A 16,383-nucleotide genomic window follows, 5' to 3' on the forward strand; every position below is an offset into this window, starting at 1 on the left:
CAGCTGCCTGCAGAAGGGGGCCACTGTCGCATGCTGAAATGGGACGGAGAGGCAGGCTCACCCTGGAGAAGGGTTCACAGATGACCTCCTGCTCTGGAATGCACTCAGCCATCCGTCTCTCTCAATCGTCTTTAGACCTCCTATCTCCCACTAGGTCCCACCTCTTAAAGGCTCATCACCTCTTGACATCACCACATTGGGGACCAGGCTTCTAGCACCTGAGCACATACAAGCCAAATGCAACCACAGCAGCACCTAAGGGTGACTTTATACCCCAGAAACAAAATGCTACTCACCCACTGGGAGAGTACTGTTAGGTCTCCCTCAAACATTTGCACATTTTCCCCAAAATATCATTGCAAAGAGCCTCCAGAGGAGGCAATACTTAAAAACCCAATTACTGGAATATGTATACATGTATATAGCTGCTTATTAAATCTTTATTCATAGTGTGACATTTGCTCAAAGACATTCATCTTGCAGGGTTGTTTGCTCCCCGCAAGGATTATAACCAAGACTGTTACTAAAAAAATAAATAAAAATAAAAATAAAGACTGTTCCTCCGCGTATGCCAGTGGGTGAGGGCTGGCAGCTTTCTTGGTAAACCCCAGGCCGGGCCTATTGCTATTTTCCCCCAGCAAGATGGGGGTGTCAAACAGGTTTGACAGGTTTGGCATGACAGGCATGCCAAACAGGTTTCAGACATCTCTTGGGACACGGCTTGCAGGGTCATGCACCCCAATACGAAAATAACTGTTGAGGTTTTTCTCTCTCAAGGAAAATTGCATTTCAGAAATTAATAAAGGGCTAAGCCAAGTAACAAAGCAGCCGTACATAAGGCCAGGACTTCTGTGCAGTGTTGAAACTGGTAGGTTAGTTACGTGGGAACGTAGGAGACCTCCTACAAGCTTCATTCAGACTGGCCCAGGGCGCCGTGTGCTTCAGTGGGCTGTGAGGGAGCAGGTGGCAGTGCTGGGGGTTCCTCACTGGCCATTCTGTGGGGATGGGAGGGGCAGTGCAGATGTCGATGCCTTTGAGTCGCCATCCCTGGTCTACCTTCTCTGGATATCAGTCCCACCCTCACACATGTCATTTTAGAAAGGGTCAAAGTCATGGCCAAGAAGTGTCCTGTAAGAGGACTTAGTTCTTTGTGGACAAACCCAAATTGGCTCTTTTAAATAGGCAAGCTTTAGGAAAATTCCTATATGTCTTAGCCAATGTCTGATGGATAGGTAAGCAAAAAATTGTGCTCAGTAGTGCAAATCAGTTGTTTTTAGTCTTAAAACTTAGGATGTAAAGATAGTTTGGCTTAGGGTAACACATCAATGAATAAGCTCTGTTCAGTGAAGACCTTTTGTGAGCTCTGGGGTACGTGTTATGTGAGGGCTGGATATTCTGCTCTGCTTTCAGACTCATTGACCAAGTTCAGCGGCAACTTTCCTCCTGACAGTGCCTGAGCGATCAAATTCGGTGGCCGAGAGCAAAGCCTTCCCTGTCAGCAGTCACCATGGTTCCTAGGCCGTTTGGGGCACACTCTTCTGGGACTCTTTTTTTTTTTTTTTTTTTTTTTGGGTGCTGGGGATCGAACCCAGGGCCTTGTGCTTGCAAGGCAAGCCCTCTACCGACTGAGCTATCTCCCCAGCCCCTCTTCTGGGACTCTTAATGAAAATGCAGCAGGGAGTGTTGAAACAGTGTTGTTGGTCAGATGTGCATCAGGCAGTATTGAAAGTGGAATGTTTACAGTGAGGTGAGACACCCATTTGGCTCCACTGTTTTTCGCCTTGTAGAAACTTGGGTCTGGCATTTAAAGTGTAAAGGTTATTCATGAGACATTGAAGGAAACTTTCAACTGTTTTATTTTACTGAAGAAAAGAAGATTGTGCTTGTTTTAGAAATGTGTAAAGGAGAAAAATAGAATACATATAAAATGTATAAAAATACATAGGTATATATAAGCAATGTATACAGGCACACATACACAAATGAGAGTATAAAAATCACAAGCGTGCTCACGTTGACCACTGGGCCACATGAACTGACGTCACTCCTGCTCACTGCATCTCACTAGTGATAAGCAATGAACGTGGCTGGCGTGATGTGATGAAAAGCACTTTGTACGTAGAGTCAGGAGACCTCATTTCACAGGCTCAGTATCGTCTATACTTTCATCTCTAAAAACAGTCCCGATAGAAGACTTTGCTTTCAGAGGTGGACAGAACCTAATATACTATGACATACTTCAATCTGGCATTTGCGTGGCTCTACAGGTAAATCAGTGAATTCCATTTAAACAGTTCCAAGAAATCTTTACATTTGTGGTTAGTGAAAAAAAAAATATATGCATATAATATTATAATACTTTAAAAAAATAAAGGATAAAACTAAACTAAATGGTTATTCAAAAGCAGCTTGAAAACCAATCTGTTTCACAAATATTTCCAAGCAAAACATGGTATTTAACAATTGCCAAACATTCTTTTCCTTTGCATTTTTAATGTAGAATTAAACACTAATATGGTAGAATAAAAATGATATGATGAAATCTTCACTTTCCAGAAGCCCTTCATCATGATCCAATTGCTTGGTTGATATATATTTTGTATGATATATATCAGTTTTGGAATAATTAGGGACTGAATAATTAGGGACTTAAAAATTTTAAATGGAAGAAAATATCTTCTGGAAACAACCTGCTTTATGCAAAATCAAGAGGACCGTATGACTGTGCTTACAAAAATACATGGTAAATGTCGAATAGAAAGGAAATCTGGAAATCAACCAAGCAGTTGGGTTATGATGTAGGATTCTGCAAAGTTAAGATTTCAGCTTAATATTCTTTTTATTCTATCACGTTAATTATTTTAAATTTAAAACAAAAGAGCATTTGGCAATTGACCACAGTTTGCTTGGCAGCAATTTCTTGGAAGTGTTGGCTTTTGGTTATCCCAAAGGATTCAGTGTAGAAAGTCGCCCTTCACTTGATTAACAACAAAACCCATAAATGAGTGAGTTGTACCCTTTATGGCGATGTGTCGATAGGCGTGGCTCACCCCTCTGGATTCAGCTGACTGAAAGTTGCTGAGCCCAGTCCCCATGGAGAAATCCCTGGTTCTGAGGAAAAGGGGAAGGACTCTCGTGGCCCCAAGTACTCTGTCCTGGAAATTGCTCTGAATTTGTGGAGCCCACCTGAACCTGCTTGGAACCAAGGACCCCTCTTCATCAGGTTCTACGACTATTGTAAAGAAGAGAAACTTTGGAAGAGTAAATGAGAAAGCATTTATTTAATTGATTTTGATACCAACACATTTTTTGGAAGAAAACGTTTGGTGATCTCTTAAAAATATTGACAGAAAATGTTGCCAGTTATACACAGCAAAAATGCAGACTTTGTGTGGAAGCTTTTTGGTGATGGTAGTAAACTTAACGCCACTGAATGGCGTTTATGATCTGAACCTGAAGAATGGCAGGATTTCAGTTGCAGCCCTTAAGTCTGGCCTAGTGTTTCCTCAGAATTATTAATTGGTCTAGGTTTGCATGCCAGTCAAATCTTCATGAAACTTTACCAGGGCTGGCTAAAAACTTGGCATTTGTCCTTGGAAAAAATTCATCTTGAGTTTGCGTAAGGCTCGGCGAACCCCAGGAAACCTCTCGGTGACCCTTCTTACGGTGTGGTGGTTTCTAGTGATATCTGAAACCAAGAATGTTTTCTGAAGGGCTTGGATTTCATTTGGAAAGCCACATCTAATCTGGGCACAGCCTAATAAACTAAAAGGCTGGTCCTCCTTGGATCCTCAGGCAGGCTGTGCTGTGCGTGAAAGCCACGGCCTTTACAGTGGAGTAGAATCACACCTTCTTTAGTCATTTAAAAATGCCTCACGTAGATCTTTAAAAGCATTCTCTCCAGTGTGATCTATTTATTCTATCGTCACGGCTACCTAAAACAGGCTTACATTGTTTCTACTATGAGAAGCCACAGGCCAGTTTTTGCTTAGTACAGGTAATATGACAGTTAACTATGTCATTAATGTTATTACTCTAAAGCTCTATCATGTGTTTTTGAAACCGAGGGGATTCTAAGTAGCAGGTAATGTGAGGCCAGGGAACGTGCCTCCCAAATTCTGCGTGGGTGGTCTTGTGGGACCCTGTGGGGCCTCTGTCCTGCCCTCTCCTCTCCTCTTTACAGGCACGTAGCTTCTCTGCTGCACCTGGGAGCTAGTCCCATAATGGGAGGGAGGGAGCCCGTGGATGTCAACATTGGAAAACAAACATTAGAAGAAGAGCTAGAGCTGATTCTTAAGAATTCATTATATGTATAAAAATGCAGGGGACACAAAGTGGAATAAACCTTTCATTTCCTTTTAGAGTCCCGTTTGCAGTCTGTTTTGACTTAATTGAATTTCAAAAATTTCTTACTATCAAAAAATATGCAACAAATGCTTGTATATAAATTCTTAAAATGATCAAGAAATTTTGACATCCATTTATGCCTCTGCATCTGTATGGACACCATTATTTTAGGGGTACATCCATTTTAGGAATTGGCAGAAAACACTTTGGAAAAAGTTAATGGGAAAATTATGAAGAAAAAATATATATATTTGTATTTCAGTTTTGAAGCACCTTGCAACAATAGAGAGAAAATGCTGTTTATGTTGATATTGACCTATTTGCAGCAATTCAGACAAGCTCTGTTAGGGTCAACAAAGAAAATGAAATTCTAGTGAGATCACTGTTATATAGACATTAACATCTTTGATTTTTCTCATAGCCACGTTGAACTTTTTAGTTGTCTGAGTCACAGCAATAAGAATAGGTTTGGCAGGAGAAGCCTCAGGAGCTCTGTGCTGTGGTTAGTCCTCTCCACTCGGAGGGCACATCTCTGCGCAGGCCTACCGGAGCGTGGGGAGGTCCAGTGAGAGGTCCTTTATTGACCCTGAGAGACTTAACGTGCAAACAGACATCCACATCCCAGCTCCTGAGGCTGCTCCAGGCAGACGGGCCAGCCTGCCTCGGTCTGCATCCTGGGCTTTGTTCTGCCGTGGGCAGCGGAAGGAGAAGTGTGTGTCTACTGATACTCGAGGGGAAGTGACTTGTCCCTTTCCAAATGGGAGGCAGCTGTTACAAAGGCCAGTACGTGCTCAGGCAGAAGGAAAGTGAGCCAGGAGCCTGGGACCAGGCAGGACTCTGGAGGGGCCCCAGAAGTGGGCCGAGTCATCTTCGCACTGTCCCACACCAGCACTGCTACTAGGGTGTGGGTTTCCTGAACCACCTCTGGGCTACCGCTTGTGTGTTTCAGGTCTTTGAGTAAATGGTCAATCTCCAAGTTACATTGTAACGTCCTAGTGCATCGCTGGCTTGGATTTGGCTTCTCACTGATGATGCTGCAGAGGAGGATGCTGGGTCCTCCCACTTAAAACTCACTGGCTTCTCATTCCTAAGCTACAAGTTTCTGGGAGAAACTCGAGTATAAATTAGTAGTAATAATGCTGTTCAGCCTTTCATTTTCATAATGACGACTGCATGGTATTTTCATGTAGCTTGTTCATTGATTGGTGGTACGGGTCACTGTATCCCATAGTTGCTTTCTAAAGTTTAATCTTATTCTGTGCTTTTTTTTTTATTTAATAAGCTATTCATAGCTGTGTTCTTTTGCAGACCATAGCTAATTGACACAAATTGTGTTTTGGTGCTACGGTTTGGTATTTTATTTTATTGTAGGATGTTAGGATGTGCAGGAAGGGAAGGTTTGCTCTTTGAGGCAAGGATAACAGACGATGATATATGACAAGATATTGTATAAAAACAGACGAATCCTTTCAACTTGTTTTTGTTGATAAAGGTTCCTTAACAGAATAGATTAGGCCTGTCAAAATGTCAAAGTCAATAACGTTATTACCTCCTCCTGCAGTCACTATCGAAAGTGATTTTATCTCAGAAAAAAATTGAAAAAACACCAGCCAATGTGTGATCATTATACAAACTGAAGAATTTTTCCTCATTTCCTCCCAGTAAATGCTGCCATTCCCCTCCCCGCTTCTGAGTGCATAGACTATGCGTCATGATTGACAGCAGGCTCAAGATACCCTTGAGTTCAGACTGCAGATCTTTCACTTAACGTGCGGTTATAAGGCCAGGGGGGTGAGGGAGGGGTTCTCAAGACTGGGGGTCCAGGATGCTGGGTGCTGATAGGATGCCCCCCCTGGAGTCTGTTCACAGCTGGTCCTGAAGCAGTTAACTTCAAGTATGCTTCCTGGAACAGACGGTTTGGGGAAGATTAAAGACTCTTCTTTCATTTCCTCCCACCCCAGAGGCTTTTGTGACACAAGCACAGGAACAGTGTGTGATTCTCAGGCTCACCTCAGTGGAGAGAGTGTGGGTCCAGTCTTCACACCTTTCCCATTCAATTCTCAAGTGGTATCTTGAGACAGGTAATCATTCCCCTTGCAGGGAAGAGGAGCAGATGAGACCAGAGTTCTCGCGTAGCCAGGTGTTTGAGCTTTGCTGCTGCTGTGACCAGAAGACCTGACAAGAACAATTTTGAAGAAAAGTTTATTTTGGGACTCAGTTTCAGAGGGCTCAGTCCATAGTTAGTTGGCTCCACCCCTTTGGGGTCTGAGGTGAGGCAGAACATCAGGCAAAAGTGTGTGGTGGAGGGAAGCAGCTGGGGACATGGTTCCAGGAAGCAGAGAGCTCTGCTCAACGAGGACAAAATACATACTGCAAGGGCACACCCCCAGGGACCTGGCTCCTCCGACCATCCCTACCCGCCTCAGTTGCCATCCAATGAACCCCGCCCCAGGGATGGACACGCTGACGAGGTTAAGGATCTCTAACCCAATTGTTTCATTTCTAAAACTTGCACTGTCTCACATGTGACTCTGGGGTCTCACATCCAACTGTGACACCAGTTTAGGGAGCTGACACCCAAGTTTCAGAACAAGGGTGACATTTTTGCCTTCAGGCTTTGATAGAAGAGAGAGGTCTCTGAGGCCGAGCCCTTGGGATAAGTCGGGTCTATCAAAGCATCCTGCTGTATATGGCAGGAAGATGCAAGTTAAAAAAAAAAAATTGTCCTTTGAGGTCTTCTGTTTGTTAATTGTGTCACTTTAGACAAATTACTGAACATTTTTTCATCCCAGCATCCTCAATTGGGAATAATTATTGAACACATGCAAGGGATTTTGGGCTTAACATAGGAAATGCTGAATAAATATTAATTATGATGCTAAAATGTCTTCAAAGAATGCTCTTATGTGTTTGGCATGCTGATCATGTAAATAATGTGCATAAATGCAAGTAGTCAGACTTTTATACTTTGAAATATTTCAAGAATGACTTTATTGTATCCCAGATACAATATATGCCTTATCTTTTTATGCTAAAGAAGGGATTCAGTGCTTTCTTTTATAGGATAAAATGTCACTTTCCACATAACATGCAAATGCGTGATTCAGAAGGCCCGTGTAAAGGTGCTGTCTACCTTGATTCATGGGTGTGTTATAATCGGCACGTGACCATCTTGGCACTGTCCCAGTGGAAGAGGTCCTGAGCACAGCACAGAGCTTCCCTGAGTGTCACTGGGCTGTTTTACCCTCCTCTCCTGCACACAGGGCAGGACTTGAGCAGGAGGAAGATGAAAAGGTAGGACCAGATACTGTCATGGTACACATCGTCCCATGACAAAGCCCCGCATTGCACTGAGGTGCAAGTTCAAGGGTCAGCTCATGTAACTCAGGCTGCTGAGGGGCAGCTTCTCCGAGCAACCCAGAGTGGACTTAGGGGTGCAGGATGACCAGGAGGAAGGAATGCTGCGTGGAATTCAGAGGAATTTGCAATCTCCAACTGAGTCTCAGCCTCACAACCTTCTAAGCAGGGGCAGCCATCTTACGTAGCTGAGCAGGAGTTTGAGGGCAGGTAGGAGACGGATCGAAGGGTCTGCCCCTCGTTAGTCACAGAATCAAACTCCAGCCCTCGAGCTGTGCGTTACGCGCCTTCCCTGTGATCAGTATTGCAAATGCCTTTGAATGACTTGCCCATAGATCACACTTACGGCTGGTTAGTTACACATGAGGTGCTTTCAGGGGAGGGCACAGGGCTGGCAGTCCACTACTGGAACCGAGCAGGAGGAGGCCATTGTGAATAGATAGGACAAAGGGCAAAGGTGACAAGAGGCTCGGCTCTCTATACTTTAAGAATGGGTTTGAGTTAGGGGGCCCTAAGCTAAAAATGCAATCATCAGCCATTTGGAGGAGGGAGTGTCAACATGGAAGGGAGATGGGTGGCTGGAGTTGGGGACCACAGTGAGGAGTTGGTGGGAGACGGAGGAGGGGCGGGGTGGTCTCTGACTCCCTCGGTTCCATGTTGTACCGCCATTTCCAAGAGGAGGCCCTAAGGAAATGCCGATGGGGTGGGGGAGGTTGTGATTCGGGGGTGTTATTTCTATTAGCTATAGACATAGTTTTAAAAATGAGGAATGTCCCCCTCCTTGGTTTATATCTAGAAGCAAAGGGAATGTGAAGTTGATTGAGAATGAGGGAAAATAACCGGAAACAGCCCACATATTGCCAGAGCACAAAGCGGGTCAGGGACTCGGATGTAAGGGAACATCAGACGAGATCATCCGGCTGATCCAACAGTCAGTGGAGAAAGTCAGGAGCTTTTAGACACTGTCACCTCGGGGGTCCAGATGTGGCAGATGGAACATCTCCAGAGTCCCCTTCTCTCTAGCCGTCTTCTGTTTGAACCTAAGATTTTCAAGGAGTAAGGGTAACTCCTGAGGGAAAAATGTCCACTCAGAGCCAGGCAGGCACGTTGCTGCTGGTGAGCGCTTTTCACAGCTTTGTGTTGGGTTGGGAGTGCCAAGTGCAGGAAGGGCTCAGAAGGCCGGCAGCCTCCATAAACCGACTGCCAGCAGGGCATCACGATGGGCCAAGTTCTGATTGAATCACTGAAAGTTGCTGCTGAAACTTGGTACTGTGATCACGCTGCCTTTGGCAAAGGCCACTCTGACATTTGCAGAGCAACTGCTGGGCGTGGGCGTCCTTGGAGAGGGATGGCTTTAGGGCAGAGGCAGCTGGGTGGTGGCAAGCTGGTCAGGGATGTGCATGCCCCAGGAGGCGCTGGCTGAAGAGGCTCAGCTGACAGGTGGAGGAAAGAAACTGCCCTGTGTTCGATGGTTGGACTTGAATGTGGCATAGCGGGAGAAAAACACTTAAAAACGACCGGTTTTGAAAAATCTCTCTGGTCAGGGAGACCTAGATGAAGCAATGCAGGGAGGGAGTGACTTAGATTTGAAAAAACAAAAACAAAACACCTTATTTAACATATGTAAAAAGATCTGGAGTTCAGGACATTTTTGCACTAGCCTTTCAAGTGTTTGTAGCATGTTGTCAGCTTTGTCTCCAATTCTCTCTTCCACTGAGGTGAGTTGGCCCTTTCCGACATTGGCCAGGATGTCATTAAGCACGACATGCCTCCCTGGGTTCCCAGTGGGACACAGGATGGACGTTGAGCTCATTTAAACCCCACTGGGGTGGGAACAGCAGGGGTGAGCTGGAACCTCAGGGACCCAACTCCTACCTTCAGAAGGAATTTGGCTCAGCAAAGATAATCTCTAGAGTGCAGAGCCAACAACCTTTGGTCGGCCTTGCCTCCCACAGAAAGGAGGGTTGTCTTATTTTACAAAGTGATTTACCATCTTGATTATCTCACGTCTCCGTCCGTTTCTTCTTAAATGTCAGTGTAGATGTATACACACACCTGCCAGTGTTTGGCTTGGAAGACCGTGTGCAGAGAAATAAGTGGAGGTGCATTTAATTGAAAGACAATGGCACTACTAACAGAAAATGACCTACTAACACTAAAGGGCATTTTACAAAAGCAAATATTCATATGGTGAATGTGAGAACTGGACAAAGGCCATCCACAGCATGGGGTGGTGCAGGTGTCCAGCTTGGACCCACAGGGTGGTTGCGGGCGTGTACGAATGTGGGATTTGTTTCTATATGTTCACTGGTAGGTGAACTATGTGTGTTTGCATGAGACTTAGTGAAACTCCAAGCTAAATAATCCTCTCCTTACTGTTTTAGGAAGGATTTGAACTTGTAAGCCCTCAGTGATCCCAGGAAGTCTCTGATGAACAGGGCTACCCCTTCCTTAGAATGGCTTACTGACCAGCTGACCCGTCATGGGGCCAGTGCAGAAACTGAGAGTAAATGGTCAGAAACTCTGCTAGCAACCTCACTGACTTTATGTCAACTGAAGCAAACGATTTGGGCTTCTGTTTCATGTGTCCTTTAATTTTTTAGGAGTTCATTCACATGGTACTTTAAATTCATGAAGGACAAGGAATTTGGGGGAGCCCTGTAAGTAGTCCCTTGTGCAATGCCAACCTAAAACGGCTTTGTTCTGACTCCACTGCCATCATCCGTGTACACACGCGCGCTTACTTCAAAGGTCAGTGTTTAAAGAGAAAACCAAGATGAGATTCATTGCGTCCTGATCCCGTGCAAGAGGCTTTAAAGAGCACAGTGTCTGCTTTCTAAAGCCGTCTCCTGAGAAGCTCCACTGTGTTGGGAGAATTGAACTTTAAAGCGGAAGATGTAAGGGAGTGGTCAGGGACCAGCAACTTCAGGCCTGGAAATGCTCCATCCCTCTGTCCAGGCACGCCCCCGGGGACTCTGATGTCTGGGGGTCGGCCGGGCTTCACCGTGCAGGGTTTGGAATTTGAGGTATGAACCTCAGTGCATGGCAGGTCCTCCTGTTTTCCAGGTCTAAGTTGGCTTTATTCTGTTCTAGCAATCTAGTGATCTTTCAGCACTGTCCCTTTCTACACTGTTCTGATCTTCTGTCCCTCCCTCCTCTGTATCAGTGCTGGATTGTTAGGAGTTTAAGAATTATGGGCTTAAATTTTTATTAATCAAAAATAGGTTGGAGTAGATTGTCACTTGCTAGAAATACCACAATAGATATTACATTTGTAGGTCTAGAAATATAGGGTAGTATATATTCTTCAACTTGCCTAAATCTAAATTTTAGCTCCCACATAAGCAATATAAGCACATGTTAAAAGAAGTTACAGAGGAGCTTAGGAGACTGGTTTTCCCAGGGGAAACCTGTGTCAATCTCTTGGAAATCCTTGGGGAGGAGTATTTGCATACATGCATAATAACATTATAAAAAGAAATTTAATGGAAAGTGATGAGATAAGGTGGAGAATACTTTTTAAAATAAGAGCCACTTAATTTCAAGTGAATTAATGAAATAAGATCAGGAAACTTTATTTTGACACGAAGATTTGCAGATATGAGGCTGTGGTTCTCACTCCTGTTTTAGACAATCTGTTGAAACTTGCAGCTTTACTTTTTATTTCTGGTCAAATAAGTTTCCTTTTCTGTAAATATCCAAATTGTCTGACAGTTGTTCCTAGGCCTGGCTAGTTATCTATAACCCCCTGGGAGTTACCAAACAATCTTTGGGGAAGGACCTGGACATCCATCAAGGCCATAACCCTTAAGTCCTCCACAGGTGTTTCTGGTGAAGTCAGTGTGGAAAAGCCTGTAGAAGCAATGTCTCAAAGGTAAAAACTGGGCCTTTTCATAACCACCCTACTGCAAAGGTGGGGAGCCCTGCAGGATCCTTCAGGATGCTGGTCCCTTTCCTCTGTGAAGCCCGGTGGCCATCTCCAGGAGGCAGGGCCTGGTGCTTCCCGTCCTCTACACGTGGTTACTAGAGTGCACTGAGACCAGGCCTTCAATTATGTGCACGAAGACGGTGACTTTACCAAAAGAAAATGTGACTAAAAAGGGAATTGTAGCAGGAGGCAGTCCAAGGTTATTACTCACCAGAGGTATCCTTGAGCAGACAATTGCTCAGAGAGAGGGACTTTCTCAGAATTCCTTACAATTGAGAAATTCTTAGAGTTCTGTATGTGCCACAGAGCTCACAGATATCTCTGACAAACAGGACATGGATTTACGAGACCCTGAGAGATTATTCGGAGCATTGTCTCCAGGAAAAGCACATTTTTAGTCAAATAGGTAATTCATAACTCAGATACTCCAGCTTGAAAAACCTCCAGAGAATTCTCAAATGCAAGTCCAACTCCCAAGACCCTCTGCACAGCCGTCATTACAAACAGGCTGTGTCAATGTCTGTGAATTCCACATGCACAGTAGTAACTATTGGGGCAGTTATTCAAAGAACATCTCAAAAACTATATCGAAATTCAGTGTTTCTTTTACAAACTTTTCCTGTTCTTTGGAAACAAGTATTAGGCTAAACAATTAAAAGTTTTATTCTTATCCATTTTTGATCAATAGTTGCTTAGACAAAATTTGGGGTAATATTGTCATATTTAGCAAATGAAAACTCCATCATTTATGAAAACATTAAGATATTAGGCTCAGTTTAAGGTTGTTGGTAAGGATGAAATAAATTGTGTTGCTATTAAAAGCACTGGAAAAGGTCAAGTAGTCATTGAGATGTATTTTATAAGTTTCTTCCTTTATATCATCCTAGGATTTTACCTGTAAAAGGTCACCTTAATCTGATGTTCCCATTATTAATATGTCAAATTAATTTTTCATAAAGATGTATAGAATGATAAAATGAATAATACTTTGCCCCAAGCTGGTCTTTCTGCTTTGAGGGCATCTATGCATCTAAACAGCAGACCTCCTCTCACTTGGCATAATCGAAGTCTGCATTGTGTGCTTAAGACCCCTGACTGACTGCCCCACAGACTCCCTGATGGAACTGCAGGTTGGTGGACCGGCTCCTTCTACGCCTCTGGGTGTCCGTCCCAGGGTGCACGCTGGCCCACCTGATCAACATGCTGGGGTTTTTGTTCTGCTTTGAAACCACCTGCCTCCCAGCTTCTCCTGTGTAAGTAGCTCTTGGACAGGAATTAAGGGCCCTGAGACCCAGTGAGTGAGGGCATTTCATCTTGGGAGTGCTTTTGTGGGCCGGCACCATGAGCACATGCTAACTGAACATTCCAGAAGTGGCACAGTGGAAACCCGGGACTCCCTTCTGTGTCCCCTTTGCTGCCCGCTTCCTGGACTGCAGTGTTACCCTTTAAAGATGGTTCCTTCCGCGTCTGCAGTGTGTGTTCTTAAGACTGCATCTGTATGTAATGCAGAGGTTTTTACTAATTTTCTTTTAAAATTGAAGATGGCTTATTTCTCCAGCCTGTGGTTTCCCTAGCCTTTTCCTCTTGAGTATTCATTTTGCCATAGGAATTGTTTTTCTAAGTTGAGAATTATTGAAGACCTTATTTCCTGTTCCATCAAAAATGACCAACCCATAATTTATAAAATAAGGATGTGATCACCCTAATAATTCTCTGATCTTACTCCTTTCTACTCCTTCTCTTTCCACCTTTACCCAAGTTATCTTGAATTTTGTGCAGCTCATTTGATGTTTATATTCATCCATGTAATCTGAATCTAATCCTATGCGTTCTGTTCACAGAATCACTTAAAAGTTGAGAACCAATCAATGAGCCAAGACTTTTATTTGTAGATATCAACCATGTTACTGTCAACAAAAAAGTGGGTTATGATTGAAATTTGCTCTTAGGAGATCTCATGGGTCAATTTTGGTATCATTCAAGGCTATTTCTACAATTATGTTCAAATGTAGTATTTTTATGATATTCTACCTAATTGTTTAAAATTAAATTTACTTTGTATATGACTATGGATTTTTTACATTTTATTTTTTCCCCCTGAAATTTCTTTTTTTCTCCTATTGGGATAAAAAGTGCTTTCTCCTTTATACCCTAATATGATTCTGAGTTCTGATGCTGATTCCATTTTACTAATTTCTTGAAATGTATGACATCCTTCTATTTACATAAACTGTTCTCAAGGGCTGCTACCTTCCGTTTTACTTAGGACTACAGCCTGTTTTGAAGGAAGCAAGGTCATTCTTAATATTTCAGTGTCTCCACTGGTTATGTGGTAGAAGTGCACCCCCGAGGTTGAAACTGGTGGCACTCTGACTCACGTGGGGCGTCCTCACATGAGATCTGAGGACCCAGCAGGCGAAATGCCAGATGCTTGCCCCCTGCCACTCAGGGATGGGCAGTGTCCAAATTGTGGATCTCAGAGTGAGGAGACAGGAAACAGAGTTCCAGTCAATTAATTCAACAGATATTCATTTATGAAATACATACCAAGTGCCAAATATTAGTTGCACGACCGCGACATTGCATTGATCATCTTTCTTGAGGTGATGCAGTTTTAACACAGTGAAGGAAAGAGCAAATAGGTAAACCGGCATAGGTCCAGCAGGGGTTCTTCTGCACCGCGGCAGGGACGCATTCTAAGATGCTGACGCTGGAGCTCGGTAGAGCCTGAGGGAGCACATTACTTGACGAGGAAGAAGAGTTTCAAGACTGGATCTGCATTTTCAGAGGCTTTGAACAGGGAGCTTACTTGGCCTGGGTAAGGGGCAGCTGGCAGGGCAAGTGGCTGGAGCAGAACCGTAGCTGAGGGCCAGGCGCGAGGGGTGGGTGGCCCTGGCGAGATTCTGGGTTTTGTCCCGTGCGAGCTGGGCCTTGGGAGGGGTTTAAGCAGAAAATACAACGGCGCGATCCCACTGGATTCTCCAAGACGCGGGGTCAGCAGAGACGGCAGGAGGCCGGAGGCCTAGGATCGCGCCCGCCCACGTACTTGCTGCACAGGCTGGAGGCCTCGCTGGGCTGCGCCCCCATTGCCTGCGCTGCAGAGGCTGCTGGGCCCCACTTCAGTCCTGGCCTCCACCGAGCGTTCATAACTGGGAAGTCTCCGGGTGAGCTCCCGATTCTGTTGCTCTGAGATACAGTCGTGGGCTTTGCCGAAGAGCTTGATGTACTCTTGATCAAGATTTAGCCTGCTCGGTGTTTTTGTGGAACTTTAAAGAACTGGTGCCTCTTGGGCCCTGAAAATCATTTTCTATTTCTTTGAAAATTTTGTTTTTCTCTGTGTAGAAATTTTACTGGAAAACACCTAACTTTTTGCTTGAATCTACTAGGATTTCGAAAGCTTTTGTTAGAGTTCGAGAAGTTTCTTTGTATCTGACTGAAAGTAGGAAGACCAAAGGTAGAACAGAAAGATTGTTTTAGAATAAAGTGGGAACCTAATTGGGGGACAAGACTGGAGCATAGCCATGTTTAATGTGAATGATTTTCATAAACCTGCCCCAGCCTGCTCCTTTCTGACCCAACATTTTTCCTATTCTTTCCATTTTTAAATTATTTCACTGGGATCTCAGATAATAATGAATACATTTTTCCTGTAATTCTAGCCTATTTTAATGACATCACAATTTTCAAGAAAAGACAATGGGCAGTTTCTCAGAAGGGCAAGACTGTTCAGACGGTATCCGGAGCACTTGACTAGAGCCACTCATCAATTGTCTCAATTTTGAATCTATCAGCATACTATCATTGCTGCTTCTAAAAGCTGCTCTCAAACACCAACAGCAAAATTATTTGATGCAATATGCCAAACTGCAGAATTATTTTAGACTTCTCTCTGGGATTTAAAAAGAGGTTTGACTTTATTATTTCAAATATGGACTATGAGTCATTTATGCATCATTTAATTGAAAAAATAGCAACTCTAAAACATTAGGCTGAGACATTTGAACCATGTACAGGGTTTTAAAGTCAGTGACAGAGTAAATATAGAACATCTTTAAACTTAAAAGTATTGATATGTAATGCCAGATGCGTACAATGTACCTATAATTGTTGTCTGTCACGCTTGTAATACCTTGATGTGAAGCATGTTATGAACTATATTAGTGCGTCTATGGGGATTTGGTTGTGTAGAAAATTAACAATTTACCCCCTGTCCCTAGCTTGTAACAGATCCCGTGTTTTAAGTTTGTTGGAGAACTACTGTCGTAACACGTAGCAGCTACAGAGAACTGCGGCGTGATTGGAGAATGCACTCATGCAAGATAAAGAAGGGGCAGGTGCTTCAGACTGACCCCATGGGGATGAAGGCAATTTTTGTTTCCACTTATAAAAGCGAGGCTGTACCTGACCTCTAAGGACCCAAGCGGGGGCAGTTCAGTTCCTAGCAACATCCGCGTACTATCAGTCACGGCCCCAGTCATTCTGCGATTCTATGGAGGTCTCACCACGTGCACCTTTTCCCCCCGGCAGTCACTGTGTAAAAGAAAACTAGGAGATACCTACTGATACTGTGCCTGGGGTAGATCCCAAGTGGCTTTAGGAAGGCTACGACATATTCCTAAGAAGTCCGCGAGATCATTCAAGTGATGCCAGAGGCGGGCGTCTTTCGTTCTGTGCACAGATAGTTTAAAGACACCACTCTACTGCCAGTTCACATGCCGGCCGTTTCCCACCTGGCGGAGGATTCTGGAGGG

General features: G+C 44.0%; 1 pseudogene across 1 annotated transcript in view; it reads right to left on the reverse strand.

Moving 5' to 3' along the window:
* LOC306669223 (glucose-6-phosphate isomerase-like) overlaps window positions 1-16,110 on the reverse strand; it is a 152,429-nt pseudogene extending 136,319 nt beyond the window's left edge. The window contains exons 1-2 of the transcript in view: window positions 16,034-16,110; window positions 14,679-14,877 (exon numbers count right to left, since the gene is read on the reverse strand). The product of the transcript in view is annotated as a glucose-6-phosphate isomerase-like (transcript). The remainder of the gene's footprint in view (window positions 1-14,678; window positions 14,878-16,033) is intronic.
* Between the last annotated feature and the right edge of the window lie 273 nt (window positions 16,111-16,383).

This window comes from Sciurus vulgaris (genome assembly GCF_902686455.1).
Source record: "Sciurus vulgaris genome assembly, chromosome: 9".
Lineage (NCBI taxonomy): Eukaryota > Metazoa > Chordata > Mammalia > Rodentia > Sciuridae > Sciurus > Sciurus vulgaris.